Source organism: Balaenoptera borealis (assembly GCF_965194805.1).
Source record: "Balaenoptera borealis genome assembly, chromosome: 1".
Classification (NCBI taxonomy): domain Eukaryota; kingdom Metazoa; phylum Chordata; class Mammalia; order Artiodactyla; family Balaenopteridae; genus Balaenoptera; species Balaenoptera borealis.
The window spans coordinates 55,743,569-55,768,626 of NC_138860.1; the positions used below are offsets into that span (position 1 = coordinate 55,743,569).

General features: G+C 46.3%; 1 protein-coding gene and 1 long non-coding RNA gene across 7 annotated transcripts in view; one reads left to right on the forward strand and one right to left on the reverse strand.

Annotated features, from left to right (window-relative positions):
• LOC309604675 overlaps positions 1 to 25,058 on the reverse strand; it is a 426,266-nt gene that overhangs the window by 390,161 nt on the left and 11,047 nt on the right. For all 3 annotated transcript variants that reach the window (XR_014230944.1, XR_014230945.1, XR_014230946.1), the window contains exon 2: positions 19,295 to 19,361. This is a non-coding gene — a long non-coding RNA (uncharacterized lncRNA). The remainder of the gene's footprint in view (positions 1 to 19,294; positions 19,362 to 25,058) is intronic.
• The window catches only part of KIAA0040, a 34,825-nt gene that overhangs the window by 5,573 nt on the left and 4,194 nt on the right, over positions 1 to 25,058 (forward strand). The window contains exons 2-4 of one of the 4 annotated variants that reach the window (XM_082405024.1): positions 9,209 to 9,281; positions 10,429 to 10,618; positions 11,668 to 11,980. The gene's annotated coding sequence lies outside the window, so the exon portion shown is untranslated. The remainder of the gene's footprint in view (positions 1 to 9,208; positions 9,282 to 10,428; positions 10,619 to 11,667; positions 11,981 to 25,058) is intronic. The other 3 variants (XM_082405027.1, XM_082405026.1, XM_082405025.1) reach the window with 3 other exon arrangements.

Here is a 25,058-nt window from a genome sequence, read left to right on the forward strand (position 1 = left end):
CCACTCTCAGGGCCAGCCCTGCAGACTTACCCCATCTGTCAAACTCCTTTCTTGTAAGTGACTGATGGCTCCCACCCTCCCCTCCCTCACTCCGCCTTCCATTCCTGACCTGAAACGTCCCCCCGCTCCTGCCCAAGGCCCACAGTCGGCTGAGTAGCAGTTGCCAGTGCAACCTGGCCATGGCCTAGATTAAAACCTCCAGACTCATTACGTGGGTGACCCACCCTATCCCATAATGAGACCTCCCCTGGGAGAGGGGAGCACACTGGCACAGCACACCACCCAGACATGACCTGCTTGCTCAGAGCTCTCCTGGTTTCCAAATTAGAAACTCAGACCCTGCCCTGTGGGATATCTGGCCCAAAGCCTTCTCTGGTTCAGGAAAAAAGCAATGATGCACCGGGTGCCTTAGGACACTTGCTGATTTCCAACTACCGTGTTCTTTGTAGTTTTGCACGAAGACATTATTGACCCCTCTGAGGAAAGAGCTGATTTTTACTGTGTTTTCAATGGATGGATGGCATAGGTTTCCACGGCTGGATGTGGAAAGAATATCTCATTTCCAGACAGAGATACTGCATTTCCCCCTCCCTGTCTGGAACAAGAGGAAGGGATACAGTCACAGAGCATGTGACACACGGGGAAGAAGGTCTGATGCTCCTGACTGACATTTTCCAGGAATAAGTCTTCAGTGGTTTCAAAAATATTATTCCTTCAATAAGGAATACTTCAACCACTGAGGTATGTGGTCATTCAACATTTGGTATTGGAGTGAATGAATAAATACACACTAAAAAGATAGTCAGTGACGTTATACTTCTCAAACCATTAATAATGGAAACTACACCATTCTTTTCCATTTAACCATCAATCAGCTTTCAAGAAATTTTGTGTTATCTCCTCCCACTTTTTTTATTGAGGTGAAATTCACATTACATAAAATTAACCATTTTACTGGCATTTCAGTGGCATTTAGTACATTCATGATGCTGTAGAACCACCACCTCTATCTACCTCCAAAATACTTTCATCATTGCAAAATAAACCCCCATGCCCATTAAGCAGTTACCTCCTATTGCTCCCTCTTCCCAGCCCGTGGCAACTACCAATCTGCATTTATGGATTTATCTATTCTGATATTTCTTATAAATGGAACCATACAATGTATGCCCTTTTGTGTCTGGCTTCTTTCATTTAGCGTAATGTTTTCAAGGTTCATTCATGTTTTAGCATTTATTGGTGCTTCGTGCTTTTTCATGGCTGAATAATATTCCATTGTGTGTATGTATCACCATTTGTTTACCTGTTCATCTGTTGATAGACACTTGGGTTCTTTCTACCTTTCGGCTATTGTGAATAGTGCTGCTGTGAACATGCAAGTACAAGGATTTGTTTGAGTACCTATTTTGAATTGTTTTGGGTAGATACCCAGCAGTGGAATTGCTGGATCATAGGGTAACTCTATGTTTAACTTTTTGAGGAATGACCAAATTGTTTTCTCTTCTCCCACATTTTAATCAACATATTTATAAATTCACTTTCCTTTCTTGAGGATAAAGTACATATTAAGTGGCATGCTTTCCCATGCCTGGTCCCTTATTTGTTGCCTTTAATCTTATGCTTTAAGGAAAGATATTAAAGCTGGCTTCTTGCGGTCCTAGAGATGCAGAGTTATTTGGATGCTTGAGATAGATAATATTTGGGTAAACTATAAATCCTTCTTGGTGTAGCTGAGTAGTAAGCAACAGATAACACCAGCAACATTTGTGGAGGACCTTATGTGTGCTGGGTACTGCATTAAGAAAGTCACATACTTCTCACTTAACCCTCATGACAGTTCAACTATGATACCTATTTTACAGAAGAGGAAAACTAAGGTTTCTACCAAGAGCAAAGTTCTCTTCCTCTCTTCCTCTGACTCTCTTCCTCTGGCTCCAGAGTTCTCTTCCTCTGGCTCTCTCTTATCTGTAAGCCTCTCCTACAAAGAAATTCTGCAACTGCCACCAATGATGAATCAGAAGCTGTTCAATATCTTGGGAGCTTACAGTCTACTTTGGTGGATGGATAGATAAAGAGGCAATTATAATACAGTGTCATCAATGTTATGATAGGTGTCACAACAGGGAGGAAGTGCACTTAGCCCAGCTCTAGGTGACAGACTTACCAGAGGAGACAAAATCTAAGTCAAAGTTGTTATTTCATTTATAAATAAATGAGCCTTTGTGCCCCTTGGTAAGGCTTGACCCTCCCCCATCCTCCCTTTGGCAACACCACCTCATCATTCCCAGTGCCCAGTGTCTGGCACACAGTAGCTGCTCATTAAACACAGGTTAATAAACACGTGTGCTTCTGCAGATGGAACTTCCAGCCCCTGTCACACTGTTACGGAACTCCAATGCCTGGAACTCAACTCATATGCTTTCTCAAAAAAGCTGTGGCCCAGGCACGAGGGGAAGGAAATTAGAAAAAGCCTAGAAGGGCTTCTGTTGTTCTCTCTACATCTGAACAGGCTCGCGTACATGAGAAGAGAAGAGGGGGAAGAGGGGTGGGGAGACGGGGGGGACTGTGAAGTCTGCAGAGGTGCCTGGGATCCTGAAGCAGAACTGGAATGAACTGCTAAACCACTTTACCAAACTGTACATTCTCCATTTCATCTCAAGGTCGTGTTGTTACTTCAAGACTCCTAGCTCATGGCTATCCGGTATCTGGGGCAATCCACCTCACCAGCAGGGACAAGAATCAGTAGCCTCACAGAAAGGTCTAGACTCTCCCCAGCGGATAATTCTCACTCCCCTTTCCCAGGGGTTTTCAGTGAGACTGGTTCACGTTCAGCACCTCTCTACAAAAGGAGAACTGTAAAAACTCTTAGGAGCCCTGCTGGCCTTGCTTTAGAAAGCAGGAGCTGTCCCAGCGTGGCTCTGGCTGCATTTTTTTCATACACATTTCTTAAATGTCTTTGTGTGTGCCAGACACTATACTGGAGGCCGTGGGGAATTTAAAAAACAAAAACAGGCACAGATCCCACCTGCAGGGGCCTACTTCCTATGCCTAGGAACCTGCCAGCCCTTAGCCGTAGTCCTGCCCCCTCATCCAGAGGTGGAAGAAACAGCCTCCCCCCTGGGATCAGAGCCTGTCCTGGGATCTCTGCTTGCTGGTGCCACCCTCTCTTCACCCACCACCCAGGCTCTGTATGGTGTGACTCTCAGCATCCCTGACACCTGCTTCATCCCTGCTCAGCCAGCTACCCAGGCTCTGACCAACTTACCTAAGCCATAAGCTGCTGCTTTGGGTTCCCACTCCAACTGTGAAAGCAAGGCCTTCTTGTTCTGCACAGGCCCCAGTCCTGGTCCCCATCCACTGCTGTAACCCTACCCTGTTATAGCACCCGTGACCTGGTCCTGCAGAGGCCAATGCAAAGCTTGTGGAGATATGAGGGCTCAGTCTCCCAGGAATGAAAATGTGGGTGCCCTGGCCTGCAGGAGGTAATATACAGCCTCACAAAGGCACTCTCAACTCTGGGTCTTTTCCATCCCATAACCATTCAGTCAGTTCACTAATCAAATGGACAAGCATTTATTGAGCATCTACTATGTGCCAACAATGAACTAGGCATGGGGATTCCTAGAGGAAAAAACTCTCAAACAGTCTATAGTAAAGTGGGAAAGCAGACATGAACAGCATCTGTACCATAAGAATACAATAGTAAGACAACACAAGTATCCAACAGTATCTTTCACCCATTGTCAAGGAGGTAATGTAGGAGAGAGGGACAGAAATGTTCAACCATGATGATCTCTATGTAACCCATGACTGCAGAAAAAGCCCCAGGCCACTAAATTTTCCTTTCTCTTACCCTATCTGGTGGGGGCAGTACAGTACACAGGTCAATCTCTGCTGCAGTTCTACAGGCCAGAGCATTCCTCACGGGCTCTGCCTGAGATAACCAAAGCGTCTTGCCATGCTACACACAGCAGTCATCAATCACTGTGGTCCCTTCTGCATCCTTGAACTCCCCACCGCTGGATCACAGCAGGGCTCACAAGCTCAACACCCACGAGGCCTGACAGATAAAGCTAACATTTATGGAACACTTACTCTGTGCCGTGTGCTGCTTTAACGACATGATACAGATGATTTAACTCACCTGATTTCCATAACAATTCAATGACATAGAATCTCTTCTGATTCTTCTTTTATAGTTGAGGAAACTGAGGCACAGAGGGGTAAAGGGACTTTCCGAGGTCAGACAGCTAGTGAATGCAGGAGGGACAACCTTTGACCCAAGCTGATCCGCCTGAAGGAGTAACACAGGCGGTGTGGGAATACGGGCAGGACCGGCTGTGCTGGAAGCTGTGGCTCAAACAACCTCTCTTCACTGGTCACATCTACCTCAGGGGCTTCCAGCTCGCAACCTGTGGTCTAGGTTTGCCCTTCTTGCACAAAATCTCATTTGGTTTCTACCAACCTTGGGCTAAATGTTAACAGTATTATTACATGGGTAGGCTAAGTGTGTGTGTGTGTGTGTCTGTGTGTGTGTGTGTGTGTGTGTGTGTGTGTGTGTGTGTGAGAGAGAGAGAGAGAGAGATCCCTTTGAACTTGTGCCAACTGGAACCGGCTTTGGTTACCCTTGTGGCCCCAGATTTGAATTCAGGATTATCACCAAATTTAAGCACGTACAAAGGAATAAAGCGTGTTTGGAGTTGAGAGGGAAGGAGGCAGAAAACTCACTATCCACTCAAATTTTCTTACACAATAATCTGCTTTCATGGTTAAACATGAAAAACATCCCCCGAAGGTCCTTGGCCCAGCGTATCATCAGTTACCCCCTGCCCTGTCCTTGAACATTCAAGTCATAATAAGTAAGAAGGTGAGGAGGGAGAGAAGGTCTCCCAGTAGCAGCCCTTCTCCTCAGGCCACTGGAATGCCATGGATTAGAGCAGCTGGCTGGGAGAGGGCCGAGCAGGAGTGAGCTGCTTGTTGCCATGGTAACAATGGGAGATTCAAAGTCCCCAGATCTTGGCCCGCTGCCTAGGCCACCTTGATTGGATTCTTTCTGTGAGCCAGCTGTGCTTTCTTGAGTAGTCTGGAATCTCTTCGTTCTCATCCTCTCTGCATTTAATCGTTCCATTCTCCCTGCAGGTGCCAACTCAAATCACACCATCCTTGAAGCCTTGCCTAGATTCCTCATTGGAATTAACAGCTTCCTCTGTGCTGCTCCCATAACCATTTGTTGGCATTTCCCCTGGGACACTTAACTAGTCATGCTTCATAGTTCCCCTGTGCTCATCCATTTCCCAAACAAAAAATAAATTCCTTGACTTCACAGTCTACATCTTTAGTTCAGTTTGGAATCCCTTACCCAGGTAGTTGGCAGGTTTCTACATCTTGTTAGGCAACATTAGCTGGGAGAGCCCTAGAAAAGAGAGACGTTCCTTGTGCACACAGCAGGTTCTCAACTAATGTGCACTGAATTGAATTGCGCGCTGCTGTGCTGCAGAGAGGGGAGAGGGCGGTTCCTGGCCTCCTTGGACTCAATTGTGTCAACAACCCAGGTTCAGGGAAGGAAGAAAAAAGCCAGCAAAGAGTTCCTCCCTCTGGAAAAAAAACAGGGAGAGCTTTTTGCAGTAATAACAGTGCTACACACATGTACTCTACTCAGTCGGCTTGACATCTGAAAATTACCAGATGGAATGATGTCAATTCATGACACCAAAATATGTTAGGAACACAGCCAATCGGGGCTTTCCAAAAATGTGACGATAACCTCACTTTCAAGTGATATAGTCAGAATATTCAATATGGCACCCCGTGAGGCAAAGGCCCATATCGATTTGAGGCCAGTGATCTTTGGAAGTCAGGTCTCGCTGCTGTCACCTCTGTTTCTTGGCACTGACAGCCTCACTGGAGATTCAAAAGTAGCCAGTCACCAAAAGAGGCCTGCAGAGTGTGCTTGCAGTCTGGAATGCCCCAGAATATCTGGCATCTGAGCACACTCTGAGCCCAAGCTGAATGGATTCTCCAAACGCAGAATACTGAAATTCCAATTGGTAAATTTTTTCTTTTCCTGAGTAGCTTCCATCTGGCCACAGTGCTGGGTGAGAACCCAGAAACCAGGGTGGCAGAGTGGAATGAGCACTGGATATTTAGGGGTAGAACTGTCACATCTTCCATGATCAGCTGTGAGACCTGGAGCAACTCACTTAACTTCAGTGAACCTCAGTTTCCTCGTCTATAAATATGGTCATTCATTAATTCAGCAAATACTTTCCAAGAACAAAACAGGTCCCTGGATGCCCTAGTGGGAATCGATTCTGTCTAGAGTGGAAGAAAGATGATTAAATAAAATGAACCTAAAGTGGGTTGAGGGCTATGGTAATAGTATAGGAACAGTGATGGGGCAGAGGACAGGGGCTCTAAACGTAACGAGGTCACAGAAAGTTTCCCAAGGGGGATGATATTTCAGCAGAGACTAAATGCATAGAGACCAGGAGACTGGGGGGTACTGGTTGGGGTGGGATTGGGAGAGAGTTGGGGGTTTCAGATAAAGAAGCTTGCATGAGGCCCTAAAGCAGTAGGGACCACAAATCTCAGGCAGTCTGAGAAATGGAAGACTTTGTAAACTGGAAAAGTGACTGGTTGCCATTGTTTGCTCCTCTCTTGCTGCTTTTTAGGAGTTAGTGGAGTAAGGAGAGTATCGCTCTGGGAAACGGGAAAACTAGAACCCAGTCTGCCCTTGGCCACTGACCAGCTTTGCAATTTTAAACAAATTTTGAACACCCATTTCTGTTCTTTAGTTTATTCATCTGTGAAATAGGGCAAGAAATCCCTTCCCTCCTCACACTACAGTGGATTTAATGAAGAAATGTTTGCAGAAGCTGTTAAAAAATTAAAACGAGTTATAAGTGCAGGGTCTTTGCTAGGACTTTCCCCAATCATAAATAAACGCAAGCCCATTCAGACTGGAGAAGTGATTGCATCAGGGTTTTTTTCCCCCTGCCTCCCTTCCCAAGGGATCAGGAGATAAATAGCAGTTTCCTTCTGATTGGTTTGGTGATATTTCATTTCAGTTCATAATCCGATTTTGTCTAAGGGAGAAAGTATGCTATTAATAAAAGGGTTTTTTTTTAATTGTAATATTTGTGATTACTGAGCCTGGCTAGTTAGGGCAGACTGCCCATGAGCCCAGGGTGGGGCTTAATCCTGCTCTGGCCAAGGCATACTTCGAATTACAAGCGGGATCAGGTAAGAGAGTGTAGCCTCTGAAACACTGACACTGTTACGTGTCTTCTGCTCACCAACTTTCAGGGCTTCCCTGGGGCCCATTACTGTACACCAAACCTATGTTGAGCCTTCCCAGCCCCCTGAAATCTCACCAGCCTTGCCGGTACCACCTCATTTCCCACTCTTCCTCAGGAGGTTTCTTCACTGCCTTCCCAGTCCCAAACTCTGTATGTGCTGGCTTCTGGACCTCTGCTCTTGCTTTCCCATCCTACGCAGCTCAGCCCAGTTTCCCTTCTCCCACCCAAATGTCCAACCCTCCATGTGATAACACCCAGCACAGGGGCCCCACCCAACCTCCATCTCCTCCAGGCGGCCTCTCCCTTAAAACCTAAGCCAGGCTTCCCTGGTGGCACAGTGGTTAAGAATCTGCCTGCCAAGCAGGGGACATGGGTTCAAGCCCTGGTCCAGGAAGATCCCACATGCCACGGAGCAACTAAGCCCGTGCACCACAACTACTGAGCCTGAGCTCTAGAGCCTGCGAGCCACAACTACTGAGGCCACGTGCCACAACTACTGAAGCCCATGCACCTAAAGCCCACGCTCCGCAACAAGAGAAGCCACCTCAATGAGAAGCCCGTGCACCACAACGAAAAGTAGCCCCCACTCACCGCAACTAGAGAAAGCCCGTGTGCAGCAACAAAGACCCAACGCAGCCAAAAATAAATAAAAATAAAAAATAAATTAAAAAAAAAAAAAAAAACCTAAGCCAACATTGATCTCTCTCCTTTCTAACCGTGCATGATTTTGGCACTTCCTGATATTTACCTTAGCCTTTAATTGCTTGTATTATTTTTGAAAATTAAACTGTGAAGAGCATTATCAGTCTATAAAGAATCTCATGTATATATTATTTGACTTTTACAACAACACTGGATGGTGAGCGGAGTCAGTGGGATTAGTATCTGAGATGGGGAACCTGAGGCTTGGAGATTCGGGGACCTGCACTGTCACCTGTCAGGACTTACCATGTTCCAAGTTTCATTAAGAAACTCTCCTAGGATGGGAACCAGATCATAACTTCTTTTCTCCCCTCAGCACCATGTTGATCACACAGCAGATAGTTATTAACTAACATTTCTTGAAATGAAATCCATAAGCAACTACCGGAAATATAATTGGAATGGCATATTTCATTGATGCACATCATTGCTATTAGTACTATTAGCCTCTTCACGTATAAAGAACAATATGCTTGCAGCATTATTTTTATTATAGTGACCCAGTAAACAACCTAAGGGAGGCTCTCACATGTTCTATACAAATCTCCCCACCCCTGCCCCCGGGGGTCAATCAGAGGGCAGCCACTCATGCAGGTTCTGCTCACACCAAGCGGCATGGCCCCACTGCCTCCTGGCAAAGGATGGAATGTGCTTATCAGAACTTGCCTGGCAGGGTTGACATGCTGGGCTAGCCCTTGGAAATCTGGAGTCATTTGGGCACATGGAGGATCCAGGTTGCCCAGAACCGCTGCAGAGCCAGGTGCAAGAGCCTCGAAGGTTGGGGTGGGGTAAGGGTGGGGTCCATCCATCCATTCTGGGTTGGAGGTAGGAAGACCTCCCAGCGTGGGAGCCAATTTTCTAAGAATTTCAGGCCACTGTGACTACCTGGCAGAACTGAGGAGTGTTGTTTGTTGCCATGTCCCTACATCTACCTGCAATAATACCAGTTATGACTCTCAATTTTGTACAGTTCCTAACAGCCTAGGAGCACATTCACATGCACTGTTGCTTTGACACAAGGACCCTCCCTGCCAGGCAGGTACTCACTTCCAGTTGGTTGTTGACTTTGTAAAGTGCCTGCATACAGTGAGACCTTCAGAACTGTACCAAAGGACTGAGAGGAAAGCCAACCCCCTCCCAGCCCTGCCCCCCTTGCCCTTCCATAGAGGCAAGAATGTTATCTGTCACTTTCTTGTGTCTCTTCCCAGATTTCCCCCGTTTTGGAGATGAAGAAGCTGAGGCCCAAAGCAAGTGAATGACCTTCCCAAGGACGCGTACTGAGTAAGTCACGGCTGAGAGTTTGAACTGGCTTCTCACACCACTATGAACTTCCCCTGCACTCCAGGCTATATTTTAGCCAAGAATTCAGCTCATGAAAATCTACAAGCATGTAAACAAATAAACCCAGATGAATGTCAAAGCCAGAACTGGAGGCCTGGAGCTCCACAGGCTGTCCACGGAGAAGCAGAGCTGCCTACCCCTCTCAGGGCACTCCAAGACCCTTCCCTGGCTGCTCCAAGCCAACTCCCATCTCCAGGACTCTCTCCTGCCTTCCACCTAGCAGGGGCAGGACCACGCATCCTGACCGTTTTGCTCTATCAAAGTGTTCCCACCCAGTGTTCTATTTCTTCAAGACCCTGATACTTTGAGGGTTGGTCTGATAACAATATATATGTGTGTGTGTGTGTGTGTGTGTGTATACATATATACATATATATATATATGTATACACACACACACATTCTGGGCTGCTAAGGAAAGATAAAACTTAAGGCTGGTGCAGAGCCTGCAGGCGGTCCAGGCCTGAGGCCACAGGTAGAGAGCTGGGAGACAAGATCAGAATTCCCTGGCCTTTCCCACCTTCCCCCCACCTCCCAGTGGCCCCATGTGCTTTCCAGAGAGTCTTCCATAAAGCTTTGAGGCCTCCAGGCAATAATGGAGCAGGGGTGGTGGATGGGGAGGAGTGAGGGGGTGGGGCTGAGGGAAGAGCGAGTGTGTGTGTGTGTGTGCGTGTGTGCGTGTGCGTACACTTTGGTATCTATGAGGAACTCCCCTAGCCCACAGTCCCCAGAAGTTTCCTCCATCCATACTCCCAAATCACTCATGGGCAATACCTGCAGCCTCCTTTGGGAAGGCCATTTCAGGGGTGGAGAGGAAGATAAGATATTTGGGGGCAAAGGCAGGCAAGTTGAGGGCATCAGGGATGAGGTGAAGCCAGTGGCAGTTGCAGAATTTCTCTAGAACAGGCGCTTAGGGGTAACAGTCTATTTGCACAGAAGCACCTAAAGCTGCATTTGATGAGACTGAGCAAATATCATCTGTATCAAAGAAATAGGGTACTGAGGCAAAAAAGGGGGTGCTCTTGCCTGAGTGGGGGCTCGATAAATATTTTAGCACACTCATGTACGTCCTCTGCATTCACCAACAGTTATTTATCAAAACTGTGAAAAAAAAAATATCTACATGCAACGTTAGGGATACAGATGTAAACGCATACAGACAGAAAGTGAAGGTTCATTCTCCAGCAACATCAACTCTGTACTACCCGCCCTCTGGACGGAGCCTGTGACCCGAAGTCTGATGAACCTGAAATATTCCACACTGTGCATTCCGCAGGGGTGAGTTATGATTGGAATGAGAATATTTCTGCTCACTCCATGATTTGGCCTTTACATTTTAAGCCTTAATATTGCAGTAAGGTAGCTTGCGGCTTTTAATTGCCCTGAGCTTTTGTTAACATTAAATGAAGGGAGGAAATGGAAAGGAAAATAAAACCGTATCTGTATTGCTTTTGAGTTGCATAATTGTATATTTTTGCCACCCCATTAGTTTTAAGCTATTCCAGCCCATAAACCTCTCCCCCGCCACCACCGAGGAAAGTAAGTCAGTCATTCGGTTATCACTGCAAAGTTTGCCAAGTTCTCAGTTCTCTTCTCTAATATTAAAGAGAATGATGCACCTTTAAATTGAGTCTATTTTTTAATTACCACCTGTGGGAGACCCTGAATCACACAGGTGCTTGGTCATCTTTTTGCTTTTTAAAAAAACACACCTTCCTTCTAAGCAGATATGACATTGGAAGACTTAAACATCAGTTACTGGAGTCAGCCACAAAGTGTCCCCTTTATTTGGGGACCAGAGAAGGCACCACCCCTCCCCAACTGCTTCTAACTCGAAGATGACCTCAGAGCCTCAACTCACACTTTCCAAAAATAAAACTTGCCTCAGTGCTTTACCACACCCACGAAAATTGGCTCCAAAATCTTTTACCAAATAGTTTCGAAGAGTGAAAATAAGAACAGTATAACCCAGGTATGTCACTGTAACCATGGCTACAGGTTTTATTAGCACTAATACCAGGATGTGGTCAGACTGGATATATACAGACGACAAACACAAGCCTGAGTGGTGTCAGAGTATGTGCCCGCGAACTTTCCAAATTGAAAACGTAGTCCTTAATGACTATGATTCATAAAGGACCTGAGGCGGGTGGAGGTGGGGATGGTGGCAGTGGGTCAGAGGGAAGAGAAGGTTTAGGGCAGAGGGCTGCATCGGTAAGAGAAGTCAGGGTTCTAATTTTAGCTATAATTCAGCTTTAACACAATCCTCTAATATGCCACTGCTTGCATTTAGATTGCAATTTTCCCTTCTCGATGTTTTTTCACAGGTCTTGTCTGTTCTTCACAACAATCTTGAGAGATATCTGAGATGGCTAATAGCCTCACTTCTCAGATGAGAAAAGGGCTCAGAAAGCTTAACTGATTTGCCCAAGGTCAGAGGCTTGGAGGACAACTGAACCGGGACTAGAACTGGGTCCTCTTAATATTCTTTCCACTGCACCCCTCCGCCAGCATTTTGCATTCTGCTTGGGACATTATGATATGTATTAATTCCTCTTGCAAACATCCCGCATCCTTATTATTTGTCTAATTAGCCAGAGACCAGGATCAATCCATTAAACTGGAGGTGACAACTGGAAAGTAAGGCTTGCCTTTTGTCTTTTGTCCTCATCTCTTTTTCAAGCCCCCTGTGTGCTTCTCCCCTTCATGGATGACAGCACAAAGAATAGGCAATGTCGTCCCTATTCCGGAGGGAGGGTGTAGTCCAGGGGCTACAGGCTTAATATGCCTCCAGGGACCAGGTAGGTGTCAGGACTGGGTGAAGCCGGCAGGGTGGGGACTGGGGTACAGGTTGGGGGAACATCGGTCCTTCTAAAGCTCCAGCAGATTATAGCTATGTGGGAGGTTAGTGTGACCAAATTTTAGGACTCGCTAAAGATTGAGAATTTTATATGAAATCAGAGGAGAAAAAAAAAAAGTAAAATAGAAGTGCCTATGGGTTGGATATTGCTCCTGGGCTGCCAGTGAGTACTCTAAGGAGTTTTATGCCTTTGGGTCCCCAGCACCCACTGTCATATGTGACATATTGCCCTTCTCTTCTTGTATTTTTGGTCCTATTAAAATGTGAGCTCCTTGAGGTCACAGAAGGTGTTTTAGTCCATCAAGAGTGTATCCATAGGGTGTGGCACACGTGGCAGGCTTTCAAATGCTTGACAGATGAATGATTGGTGAATACCCCTTCGTCCTAGAAAAGATAAGTCCTCAGCGTCCTTCTGGAGAATGGCAGCTCTAGAGTACAGCAGTTACAGCAGGGTGTTTTGCACTTTAGTAGCTCTATGGCCTTGGGCAAATTACTTAGTCTCTGACAGGCTCGGTTTCCTCATCTGTATAATGGGGATTAAAAGACCCACCTCCTGAGTTGCTGAACGAGGCAATGTCTGTAGAGCCTTGATTACACATGCAGAGTTGCGCACTTAGTAAGAACACAACAAATGGTGACTTTTGGATTCAATAGATCATTCCCTGTTCCTGTGAAAGGTGATAAGACATTATGCCAAGCCTCTGTTTTTGAGGCTTTGGCCTCCTGAGGTATCTATGTCAAAAGAGGCCAGTCAAAGGAAAACAAGTGAGCATTCTAGCTGAAATGAAGAGAAGAAAGTTGATAGTGATGGACAGAACAAGGCATCCCTAAGAAACTAGATCCTGGAGGTCAGGAGGGCTGAAAGAGGGGCGGCAGCTGAGAATGAATGGAAATAAAATTAGCAAGAAAGCAGGGGAAAGGCAAATGGGTCTGCCCTGATTCCTAGGATTGGCTGACTCACTCCCACCGGTTCACAGAAAAGTTGATCAGACTCTGCTTATGAATTCTGTAATGAATGGACGCTTTTGCCTTTCACAAAATATGAGTAGTATAATAACAAATAGGGTGCTATATGGTTTTCAAGGCAATTTTAAGGCCCCCACTGTGTGAAGTGTACTTAGCCTACACGCTATACACACATTATCTTTACACACGTCATTCACTCACTCACGCACTCATTCATTCATTCATCCATTCAACAAATACTTATTGCCAGCCCACTTTCTGCCAGGCACTGTTCTGGGGAGAAAGAATAAAATGATGTAGCACGGTGGAAAAAACACCTCACCCTCTGAGAAGTGTGCTCAAATCTCTGTTTACAGAAGAGAAAACTAAACTCAAAGTACTTAAGTGGATGTTGCCCAGACTCCACGCCAGTGTTAGCGAAGGAGGCAAAATTCTTTTTTTTTTTTTTTTTGATGGATAACTTTATGTTTTATTTTTTTTTCATCTTACTATATCATTTTTTTAAACATCTTTAATGGAGTATAGTTGCTTTACAATGGTGTGTTAGTTTCTGCTTTATAACAAAGTGAATCAGCTATATGTATACATATATCCCCAAGGAGGCAAAATTCTTGGTGCATGTTTTCTGGTTTAGGAGAAAAATCAGGAAGTTATCATGATGATCTAGGGACATAAACATGAGGAAGTCTGTAACTTGCTAACAGGCTGGGGGTACTGCATTCGATCACATTTAGCACAGCTGGAATTTTCAGAGTATCGGAGAGACACGATTTTTAGTGTTTAATCCTAAGAGTGACTGAAAGCGACTAATTATTGTCAGAGTCTATGACATGGACCCTTTGGAGACAATGTAATTAGGGAAGAGAATGGAGAAGAGAGAGGGAAGAGGGCGGGAGAAAGAGTAAAGGAGAATAAAGTGGCTAGAGATTTTAGGCCATCCATAACAGAAAGTCAAAGAAAGCCCAGATGAAAACCCTTTTAAATTCTTTTCATGGTTCTTAAATTATTCTCTAATTATTTTCCTCACATCATCTTTGAGTAGAGAGAAGGTGCCGTTTTCCTCCTCTGTATTTCCTAGCATAGCTTAATTAATACTTGATTGATTGAAAGATTGACTCATTTGAACCTGGAGTGAAATGGAGCTTTTTAATTTTCTTTCTGCTGAACCTGAAATAGAGCATATAGTAATTAGGAAAGGATCCCTTGTTATCAGAAAGTCCCAGCCACAATGAGCTCTCTGTAACTGAGCAAAAGGAAGGTAGATGATTATTTAGGAGCTGATAAAGCACACTCCCCACTCCCTTCTGCTTTCAGTGATATGGGAGTTTCTTGATCATTATTTCTTCCTTAAATGAGTTACTTGGCTGGAAGATCCGTCTGGATGGTGGGCTAAATGGTGGATAATTGTCATCAAAGTCTGGCCACACATGTGACTGATGGCCTCTTTTCTATGCCTTTCATTGCCCCTGCTCTCTCCCCAGTGACCTCGGTTGACTAATTTACATTTTTTTTTCAAGATCTCTTTTCTTTTAGGACCCTTGGGTTAACCAGAATGACTTCATTCATTCATTCAGGGACATTCCCGACTCTGAGCATCTACACAGAATAAGACAGGCAAGGGCCCAGTTCTCACTGAACTTATTTTCCAGAGCAGGAAGACAGTCCATAAATGCATACACTACAGTGACAAGAGCATCACGTGTGACTCCGAAATTTTAGAGTGGGAAGAACTACCAAGGCCATAAGACAGGATGGTGTGCTAGAGGTTGATGGGGGCTGGGCTTCTTAGATGACTTGGTCGAGAAAGGCTTCGTGTTGAGGTAACATCTGTGGTTACAAGTGAGTGGAAATGCCTTTGTGTGGAACTCTGCATGTTAGGAGGCAGTCGGCCACGCCAAGATCCGAGAGAAAATGTACCAGAGGGACAAGCAAGGTCCTGAGGGGTGGACAGCTCTGGAGTAGGTGTGTCCAGGGCACAGCGAGGGAGAAGGTGTTACAGGATGAGATTAGAGATGGAGGCAGAGCCAGCTGATGGAAGCACTTGTGGGGTATTTTTATTCAATACTTTCCAGGCATTGGGAAGCCGTGGGGGTGGGGAAGGGGGGGTGCTCGTGTGGGGAAAAGAGGCTATAAAGAGGGAAGAGTAGAACCAGAGAGACTGGTTAGGAAGCTGTGCAGTAATCCAGGTGAGGGGTGATGGTGACCTAGCCATGAAATGGACAGAAGTGGTATGCGGGATATATTCTGGAGATAGAAATGGATGAGACCAGCTGAGGGGTGGGAGAGGTGTCAAGCAAGAGGGGTACATGAGTCTCCTGGGGCTACCGTGACAACGTACCGCAGGCTGGGTGGCTTAAACAACAGAAATGTATTGCCTCACAGCTCTGGAGGCTAGAAATCTGAAATCAAGGTGTTGGCAGGGTTGGTTCCTTCTGAACCAACAGCTTTCCTTCTGAAAGCTGTGAAGGAAGGATCTGTTCCAGGCCGCTCTCCTTGGCTTGTCAACGGCCATCTTCTCTAAATGCCCCTTCATTGTCTTCCCTCTGTGCAAGTCTACCTCTATGTCCAGATTTCCCCTTTTCATAAGGAAACCAGCCATATTGGATTATGGACCCACTTTACTCCAGTATGACCTCATCTTAACTAATTACATCTGCAAAAATGCTGTGTCCAACTAAGGTCATATTTTGAGATAGGGGTTAGGATTGTAACATATAAATATATCATATATATATATACATATATATGATTCTTTGTGTGCTTTTCTGTATTCTTTTACTTTTTCAAAGAAAACAAATAATTACAACGTAGTCAACAAGGGCTGTGATGGTAGGTTATTGGCTCCATGAGAGCTCAGAAGAGAAAGAACTGGATTTGGGGAGGTCTGCAGGCAGATGACTGACAGTCACAGAAGACCTCCAGAGGAGGCTGGCAGGACAAGGAGTTTCCCTGTGAACGGACCAAAGGGAAGAGGTGAGAAGACATTCCAGGCAGGTGGAACAGCACGTGCCAAAGAATGGCAGTGTGAGAGAGCAGGAAGCTCGGGAGAATCTGAAGAAATGTGACAATAAGGGTGGTGGTGGGAGACGAGGCTAGGGTGAGAGCAGAGGCCAACAGCTCACAAGCGATTTGTCCCCCTAGCCGAGGAGTTGCGATGATCGTGCAAGTGACGAAGGGCCAGAGACAGGCTGAGCAGGGGGAGCATGACCCCATGTGGATTTTAGAAGATGAACTGAAGGAAGGAAAACGAGAGAGTAGTCTGAGGGCTTGGACAAATGCGATAACGACGAGGGTGAAGGGGAGGGTGCCTGTGCTCCTCGGGGTGCTTTCTCTGCTTCTCCACCCTCTGCCCTCTATACTCGTGCCACCACCGCTGCCTGGCTTGAGTCCTGTTCCACCTTCGGCACTCTCGGGCTCCAGCTCTCTCCTAGACCATGCCAGGCTCTTTCCCACGCCGGGCCTTCGCCCTGCTGTTCCTGCCACCTGCGCGCAACTGGACCCTTGTCATCCCTCCAACCTCAGTTCAAAGTCACCTCCTCAGAGGTCATGCCGACTGTTTGCTTTATAGCACCAACAGCATATCTTGGCTTCTTTGTTTGTGCACCTGTTTACTATCTGCCTTCTCCCTGCGGAAAGTAAGTAGCTTTCCCATATCTGCATCATTCATGACTACGTATGCAGTGCCTGGGAAGGAACTGACACATACTAGGAGCTCATTAAATGCACTGGCAGAAGGAAAGAAGGGAGAGAGGGAAGGAACAAAAAGACAGTTTGGTGTGGGGGAAGGATGGAGGCTCATGTCCCGCTCTGCCCAGTGATATGAGATCCACGGGGGGTGAAAAGGCTGTATCCACACCCTCATAGTGCTGCTTCTGAGTGATGCCTGTACATGTTTTAATTCTGAAATGGTTGCTTTGAAAAAGAATGATGAGTGTAGTAAGAGTCTCCTTACTACAGGAAAACTATAGAAAAAGGAGAAAAAAAAATGTCTTTTAAAGGAGACCTAAAGAATCAGTCATGACTCCAGAACCATCCAAATTCTAAAAAGGCAAACAAAATCACCATTAGCTAAGAAGTCGAGGGTGTTTCTTTGGCCAGCCTATTCCTTTGGGGTCAAATAATAAGGGCACACATCTACGGCCAGGCGTGGCTCCAAGAGGCTCTACATCTACTGACTCATTTAGTTTTCACAACAGCCTACTATTAGCAGCTCCATTTCACGAATGAGGAAAGTGAGCCCCTGGGTTAAGTAAGCTGCCCAGCGTGATAGACTTAGTGAGTAGCAGCATCAGGATTCGAACCCAGGATATTTGGTCCTGGAACCAGCACTCTGAAGCACTTAGCTAAACCCCTCTTGGGTCAAAGCTGCACCACAGAAGAGTTGTTAAATGTATCACATATTTGTTATAATCATTGTCAACGTTAGCTTTTTGTCATTTGTGTGAGGTAGGATGGGCTAATTGCTATAGCGAATAATCCTTAAATCTCAGTGGCTTCCCCCAACAAAGGTTTCTTTCTCATTCGTTCCACTGTTCACTGTGGTCAGCGAGGTGCTCTGCTAGCACTCATTCAGGAACATCTTCCACCTCTGCTGTCCCAGGGGCCCTGGAGTCCTCCCCTGGGCCCTTTGCATCTGGCCAGCCAGTGAGCAAGCAGAGAGAGAATGTGGAGGCCCTTGGGGGAGATTTCAGGAGCCAGGCCCACATTCCTTTGGCCAGAACTCAGTCACACAGCTCCAGAGGTGTCAGGGGGCTGAGAGGCATAGACTAGCCTGAGCCCAGGATGAGGACGTGGTGGGCATCTTGCCTAGTGCTGCCTCCGTAGTTACCTGTACGGACTTCTGTAGGGGAAACCTGGCAGGAGGGGTGTTGGGAGTCAGAAGACATTGGTTCTGGCCCTGAATCCACCAGTTGTCAACTGTGTGGCCTCCAGCAAGTCACAGCTTCTTTTCGTCCCAGATTCCTTATCAATAAAGTGAGGGAACCCAAAGAGATGACCCATCTCTGGATTATTCCAATTCAGAATGTCTACATGACAAAGCATCATTTTATTATTTTTAATAACCATGGTACCTTAATCGTTTCTGTACTGATGACCTATTTGTGCTTTTGTTCAAAATTGCAATCATAATTATAACATTGATTCTGAGGGAAAATACTATCTATTTTCTTCTAATACTCAATATCTAGTTCCCCACCATGTATGCATACTCTGGGGGGAAAAAAAGAGGATCCAATTTTGTATTTGGACTAGTTACTTGAAGCAATTAATTAAATTGGGGGAAATACAGACATCTATTTCATCATGCCTTGAGCCAGGTTTTAAGTTATAAGCGTAATATTCCACTAGCAGATTATTTTCTGTGATCTGACAATTTTTGTACAAAACAGTACTTACATCTATTAGAGGGCATCTGAGCATGCCAGGTTAGCAAGGTGAGAAACATCAAGAAAATACATATCCAGAGCAGCAGAGTTAATAACTGCTGACTGAGGTTTCACCCGTGCCCTAGCTGCCAGAGAGCCTTGGTTTCCGAAGTGTGTGATATTGTAACCAAAGGGATTTTGCAAGGACTGCAGGGTGGTTTTGGGAGCTGGGACAAGGTATGGGCAGGCAGGGTGGAGAGGCCTGGGGCTGAAAAAGAGGTTTTAAACCCTCAGGAGAGATGGCGAAAGTCAGGTAGAGCCTGTTGGATGGGATTCCTATTTTAGGAATATACCAGAGTTGGAGACCAGAGAGGAGACTAGGGCTAGAAGAAGAAGAGCAGAGCACAGCCCAGAGACAGTCCTCATGTCCCTCCGCCTCACAGTTCTCTCACCACATCCGCTGGAGAACACCCAAGTCAGGCACTTATCCCACCCAACGCCACCACCCTCACCCTCGTCCCGGTGCCATTTTCCCTGAACAACTGCAGTCGTCTCCTCCCGCTCCTGCCCTTGCCAATCTGTTCTCTCTCACCCCAGTGACAGTGTTCTTTATGAAACTCAGATCTATACTGTCCCCTCCTTGCTTGAAATCCCATGGCCCTTACAGTACACACCAGCCATTGACATGGCTTAGCAGGCCCTGAAGGTGTAGGGCCACCTGCCTCGAGGGCTTCACGTCACCCCACTGTCACCCCCACTCACTGCTGCTGCGTCCAGCCACACCGTCCTTTCAGGTCCTTTGCAGGAGAAGCAACAGGTCCATGTTCATCTGAAAAAAATACAGTGAACACATTATTTCCTGTGTTTCCAGACTTCGTGGTGGGGGGACAGTTTATCATGTATTAACAATTGAACTCATTGCTTTAAATTTAGAGGCACTTCATCTGAAAAGGTATTGGAGAGTTGAAAGAAAACACATCACGCATATTACTTGAAAGTGCTTTAGATAATTTTAGTCTATGTCCTCAAGAGTTTTCAGACACCCTGACCACATGTTTGCTGTTTTTGTCATTCAGATCTTAGTGAAGCCATCCCCACCCAGAGCCTGCCCTGGCTTCCCTGATGGGTATCACTCACTTTCACAGCATCCCGGGCTTCTCCTTCATAGCAACTATAAACTCACACACCGGTCTGCAGGGTTCTTTGATGAGTGTCTGCTTCCCACACCAGATTTTGAGCAAAAAAGGGACAAGGATTGAATCTGCCTGCTCCTGGATACCCAGGACCCAACACAGTTCCCAGCGTGTACTAGGTGCCGCATAAGTAGTCCCTGAAGGAATGACTGAGCAGACTCTGTCCTGATTGTCATTTCCTTTTCACCTCTTAATCCCCTCCAGGCCAGCTTGCTTACTCCTTCCCCTGCACCTCTCCCATGCCCTTTACACAGAGTTTGACCACAGGACCCTTGATCATACTGTGCTTCTGCTATCTTTGTCTCTGCTCCTTACAAGACAGGGAGGAGCTCAGGATCTGAATGCACAGGGCCAGACACAGAGTGGGGGTTCCGTGAATGTTTATTGCATTGAACTGTGACCTCCACGAGAGTAGCTCTGGCCCAGATGCCCTGACTACACAAGAGCAAGAAGTAACACCCAAGGAGGCTCCCTGCAGCAGGCCCTGGTGCTGCTGTGTATGAAAATAAACCTCTTTCCCACTCTCCTCGCCCATGATCCATCCATCCTCTCACTCAGCACATGGCTTCTGAGCTTACAGAAAAGGGTCATCAGCTCAACCTCCTCATTCAGCAGTTTTTGGACCTGATAATTGTCCAGAAACACTTGGGTTGTTTGTTATAAACATAAATTCCTGGGCGTACCCTAGACCTACTGAATCAGGGTCTCCAAGAGTGTAACTCGGGAACCTGCATCCTTTAATCCCTTGGTGACACGCTTGGTGACTCCCTTCCCTGGCCAGAAGGCCATCCTGCCATCACCTGAGATCTTTGGGTGAGGAGATAAAGCAAGCACAGTGATGACCACAACACAGGGTACGGGCTCAATGGAACGTTTGAGGAAAGGCCCAAGGGAAGGTCTTTGCCCCCAAGTTACAATTATGAGGTGGCCCCCACACATACCCAGGAGTCTGCAGCTGCAGCAGAGGAATCTTCCAAGGCTCTGAGAGAAACCTGACCCTCCTGCTTCACCCCACCCCCTACAAGAAGCCCAAAGATTTAAACCATTTGGAAGTCACTCTGGAGAAGGTTTCAGGGATTTCAATTGGGTGCCATCATGATCCTTAACATTAACATTTCTAGAAAGCATCTGCTATCCAGCAGACACTATTCTTCAGATTTACACGTATTATTTCACCTAATAGACAGAAATTACAAGAGGCCGGTGCAAAGGAGAATGCCCTTCCCCCTTCTTGGGGAGTTCCAGAAGCAACAGCAGTCTGAGGGCCAGCCCTAGACACAACTCTGGAGCAGCTCTTGGCTCTCAGGGATGGATCAGACATCCCTGTGGCAGGAGCCATCCCAGTACACTTCCAGGGGTTCCAAAGCCTGGAGGGAAGCTGGGGCCTGCAGAGGGCTAGGTGCTCTCCCCAGGTCTCATTTTATGAGCTCAACAGTCCTCCAGACACCATCAGATGTTCCCCAAGCGACCCTTTTCCATTCCTGTTGCTGGATGCCGGAGTCTAGAATTACAGCCACAGAACTGCAGACCAGTTCTAAGCGGGGAGGTCACCTGTGAAGCCCTTTTCATTTGAATTGGGGGGGGGGGGGGGTTCATGGTTCCCTGGCCATGAAGACTGGGCTACAGGTGAGGGATGGGGAAGAAAAGCTCAAGGCTAGAATTAGTCCGCTGTTATGGGGAGATCACTCGCTATTTTACAGATTATGTTTTATAGTATTTTACAGTTTACGAAATGCATTAAACATATTGAGCTCTTAATCTTCACAACCTCATTACAAGGGAAGCTTATTAGCTTCATTTTGTAGCTGAAGTTCGGTAACCGGCCAAGGTCACAAGAGTTGAGCCAGGGCTCAAACCCAGGTCTTCTGGCTCCAGGATCTCTGTTCTCCATCAACACCTCACATGCAGGCAGACAGACGCTTGTGGGAAGAAAGAGTGGATGAATGACTCTCTCCCAGCTAGATACTACGAAGGATATAGAGATGAATACTGCTCACTTTCAAGAAAACTGAAAGGACCTTTTCCCCTCTTCTCCCTCCTTATAACCACCCCCACAACCACAATCAAGGTTGGCTAGCACCTATTTTTGGTTTTACAAGAATAGATGAATTGTTTTTCAAACAGTGTCAGCTCTCAGTGATACTTGAGAGCTAACCAAAGGATGGGGTCTCCCAAGAGCATTTCTAAGGCTCAAAGCGTGGCTCCTTTTGCAAAAACGTTCATAGAAGCTCTAACTTTTAATTCATACCACCAAGGAGATATTTGATTGTTTCCTGGAAATGCTAATAATGCAAAGCTCATAAATACTAATGAAACACTATAGATGAGCAGAGCTCAGCAAGTAACGTGGGGGGCCTAGAAGAGAATTCTTAGATTAAAAAATATAAAGAATACCTTTTAATTGAATTTTCCCCAGACAGGATTCCCAACCGTTAATGTATACTCTCTTTGGTTGTATGGAGAGTAGACTCAAATAAGTACCTTTAGGAATCCAGAAGTGAATTATTGACTTAGCTTTAGCTTGAAAAGAAATCTGTTTATTCACAGGCTATTTTACGTGCCATGGGATGGATGAGTTTGAGACAAAGGTTGGGATGGGTGGGAGGGCCTGGAACATTGAAATAAAGACATGATTCAAATGCATGCTTTTAATTCATCCAACTAAGCATCCTAAGTTGGAATTTGCTTCTTCTATTTGCCTTTTGGCATGAGCCCTTAATGATAATAAGATCCCTGGAATGTACAAGGCTCCATGATACCAGAAACCTTATCTTTGTCGTTCATTCCTGAATCCTCAATACCTAACACACTGTGTGGCACATATTAGGTGCTCAATAAAAGTTTGCTAAATGGATGAAACATCTTCTCTTAAAACACCTACCAGAGGTTTTCAGATCCTGTTATCTTTTCCTGAAGGGCAGCTCTGATCACAACATCCTCCTGTTATAAAGCCCCCCAAATAAACACAGCCTATGAAGGCCCTCTCTACCTTGGCCACAGCCTACAGTCCTTCCCTCTCCCACCCTGAGCTCGAGGCTCACCAGAAGGCCCCTCGTTCTCCTGCTGATGTTCTAGAACTTTCACTGTTTGGAATCTTTGAACATCCTTTTCACACGTTTTTCTGTCAAGATCCTACTCATCTCTCAAGATGCTCTATTCTCAAGTGGCTCTACTTTTACGAAACTGCCCTAATATTCTCCAAGGGCTTGATGCCCTTCTTCTCTCTCCCTGGCTGAACCCAAGAGTGGGCTCTGATTCACATATGCTCCCCACAGAGACCAGCACGACCCCTGGCACAGTAAAGTTTGTCAGCAAGTGTTGTTTGCTGCTGTCTAATTGAATCACAGAAATGCAGTGCAAGGAGCATCTGGTCCCCGAAAGTGTATGTGTAGGGTCAGGTTAGAGAAAAGCACCTAACAACAGAGCAGAAAAATCCCTCTGGATAGGCCAAAGAATACTGGGCCATACAAGGCTGAGGTCAAAGCAAAGGTTACAGCAAAGGGAGAAGGAGAACCCAGAGGAGAGGCAAGTGGTGTGAGAAGGAGCAAGCAGCGAAGTGGCCCCGCTGAGGGGCTATGGGGAGACCAAGGGTGGTTTTCCTCTATAAAGAGCCAGTGTGTTTGATGGCGTGTGGGTAGGTCCATGGCGTGAGATGTTCCCAGACACTCAGAGGGGCTCAGGCAAAGCCTCCAGCAAGGAGACATAACTTCTCAGGATGCTCTTCCTTGTTGCACGTTGAATTTAAGGTCAGGTGCCATATGCTTTCTATAAACCTCCCCTTGGGCGGGACTGGATTTTTACTGTATGTATCTTCATGCATTTGTGAGGTGTCTGACAATGGGAAATAAATCTCTTTGTAGTCTTCTTCTGCAACAGACGGGGATAAATGTTTCAGTCAACCTGAGGGATAGCAAAGGATTGTAAGATTCTATAAATTCTGGGCTACTTGCCAAAAATGGGTTAATTCCACACGAAAGAATAGGAGGCCCAGAGCAACACCTGTGAACGGCTCACCCCTTGGGGATCGGGAGCCAAACCTCCCAGAATCCATTAAGGCCAGCTCTGCCACTCCCTCACTGTGTGACCTGTGCCTCCGTCTCTTCAGCTGTAGGATGGGGGGAATAACTGTACCTCTTTCATAAGGTTGTGATGAAGACTAAATGAGTCGATAGGTGCAAAGTGCCTAGAACAGTGCCTGGCATATAATAAGTGCCAGCTTACAGCATGATGTCAGGCTCCATGGGCCAAATGGCACAGGTACCAATTTATACAATTGCATAAACTGTATAAATAATGTTATGAGGGGATAGGTCCACATGCCTGCAGACCAGGATGGAGATCCTGGGTGTGCCTGGATGGACACGTGGGCACTGGGTACGTAGGACACTTATAGAGTGTGTTATCCAAGGAATTAGACCCCCAAGGACAACCGCTGGGACACCATGTGTAACACACCACCCAGGTGTGTAACACACACATTTATGCTCCAGCGCAGGACAACCCAGTGAAGCCCAGACTTCAAAATGATTCCGGACCCAGGTCCCCCAGTGCTTCCCTCCATTCACAATGCACCATCCCATTGCTCACTTAAAAGATCATTCACATGAAGGTGATTTAGAAAAGTATCAAATAAAATACAAATAGAAAGTCATCGTCCTTAGTTTTTCTGCTCGCCCAGCAGCCTCAGGAGAGCGCTGGACCCATTGTTCAGAGCTCTGGGTGTTCATCACAGCTCTGTGTGTCCTCAAACATGTCACCTCAGCACTATGGGCCTCAGATTCTGCATCTTTAAGTGAGAGAGCTGGTCAGGATGATTTATAAGGTCTGCAGCCTGGGCAATGTCTTTTTTATTTTCCTGAGCAATGTCTTATGCCAAGAGGTCTCTTCAATTTCTTCGAATTATCCCTGTCCTCCAAGTCTTGTTTAGACCCGAGAACCTGTGGATTCCAGAACTGAAGGCGCCTCTAAGACCTTATACTTGAGAGCTGAGGCCTGAGATATATGAAGACAGTTGGAGAAGGTGCCACAGGAAGAGAGGCCACTCTGGACCAGCAACCAGAACAGTCCCGGCTGTAAGCTGAGCTCAGAATAGGAGTAGAGGGACATCCAGGGACCCCATCCCAGTTTCCAAGCACCATCACTGATCAGCCTGCAAAACTCTTTCCACTGCAAAGAAAGGGAACAGGCAGGGAAGGAGACTTGGGAATCTTTGGCTGGGGGACAGAAAGCAGAGACAAGGGTAATGAGGGAGAGGAAGGTAGAAACAGAGAGAACTGGTTTCCCACCCAAAGCACGATGAGTCCTTGCCAGGCACAGGAGTCGGGTATAAGGAG